This window comes from Triticum aestivum, unplaced genomic scaffold (genome assembly GCF_018294505.1).
Source record: "Triticum aestivum cultivar Chinese Spring unplaced genomic scaffold, IWGSC CS RefSeq v2.1 scaffold138654, whole genome shotgun sequence".
Classification (NCBI taxonomy): domain Eukaryota; kingdom Viridiplantae; phylum Streptophyta; class Magnoliopsida; order Poales; family Poaceae; genus Triticum; species Triticum aestivum.
Window position 1 is genome coordinate 1 of NW_025269770.1, and position 1423 is coordinate 1423.

The 1423-nt window shown below is 62.2% G+C and overlaps 1 non-coding gene and 1 pseudogene across 1 annotated transcript; one reads left to right on the forward strand and one right to left on the reverse strand.

Annotated features, from left to right (window-relative positions):
- The first annotated feature begins 116 nt into the window (after nucleotides 1-116).
- LOC123178140 (5.8S ribosomal RNA) lies at nucleotides 117-272 on the forward strand. The gene has a single exon (XR_006489346.1). It is a non-coding gene; the product is annotated as a 5.8S ribosomal RNA (ribosomal RNA).
- Nucleotides 273-458: 186 nt separating this feature from the next.
- LOC123178139 (uncharacterized) lies at nucleotides 459-1166 on the reverse strand (annotated as a pseudogene).
- Nucleotides 1167-1423: the final 257 nt, after the last annotated feature.

Genomic DNA, 1423 nt, shown 5'->3' on the forward strand with positions numbered 1-1423 from the left:
GGGCTCGGGGTAAAAGAACCCACGGCGCCGAAGGCGTCAAGGAACACTGTGCCTAACCCGGGGGCATGGCTAGCTTGCTAGCCATCCCTTGTGTTGCAAAGCTATTTAATCCACACGACTCTCGGCAACGGATATCTCGGCTCTCGCATCGATGAAGAACGTAGCGAAATGCGATACCTGGTGTGAATTGCAGAATCCCGCGAACCATCGAGTCTTTGAACGCAAGTTGCGCCCGAGGCCACTCGGCCGAGGGCACGCCTGCCTGGGCGTCACGCCAAAACACGCTCCCAACCACCCTCATCGGGAATCGGGATGCGGCATCTGGTCCCTCGTCTCGCAAGGGGCGGTGGACCGAAGATCGGGCTGCCGGTGTACCGCGCCGGACACAGCGCATGGTGGGCGTCCTCGCTTTATCAACGCAGTGCATCTGACGCGCAGCCGACATTATGGCCTCAGAACGACCCAGCAAACGAAGCGCACGTCGCTTCGACCGCGACCCCAGGTCAGGCGGGACTACCCGCTGAGTTTAAGCATATAAATAAGCGGAGGAGAAGAAACTTACAAGGATTCCCCTAGTAACGGCGAGCGAACCGGGAGCAGCCCAGCTTGAGAATCGGGCGGCTGTGCCGTCCGAATTGTAGTCTGGAGAGGCGTCCTCAGCGACGGACCGGGCCCAAGTCCCCTGGAAAGGGGCGCCTGGGAGGGTGAGAGCCCCGTCCGGCCCGGAGCCTGTCGCCCCACGAGGCGCCGTCAACGAGTCGGGTTGTTTGGGAATGCAGCCCAAATCGGGCGGTAGACTCCGTCCAAGGCTAAATACAGGCGAGAGACCGATAGCGAACAAGTACCGCGAGGGAAAGATGAAAAGGACTTTGAAAAGAGAGTCAAAGAGTGCTTGAAATTGCCGGGAGGGAAGCGGATGGGGGCCGGCGATGCGCCCCGGCCGTATGCGGAACGGCTCTTGCTGGTCCGCCGCTCGGCTCGGGGTGTGGACAGTTGTCGGCCGCGCCGGCGGCCAAAGCCCGGGGGCCTTAGGTGCCCCCGGTGGCCGTCGTCGGCACGGCCGGTACCCGCGCGCCGAAAGGCGTGTCCCTCGGGGCACTGCGCTGCAACGGCCTGCGGGCTCCCCATCCGACCCGTCTTGAAACACGGACCAAGGAGTCTGACATGCGTGCGAGTCGACGGGTTCTGAAACCTGGGATGCGCAAGGAAGCTGGCGAGCGGGAGGCCCTCACGGGCAGCACCGCTGGCCGACCCTGATCTTCTGTGAAGGGTTTGAGTTGGAGCACGCCTGTCGGGACCCGAAAGATGGTGAACTATGCCTGAGCGGGGCGAAGCCAGAGGAAACTCTGGTGGAGGCTCGAAGCGATACTGACGTGCAAATCGTTCGTCTGACTTGGGTATAGGGGCGAAAGACTAATCGAAC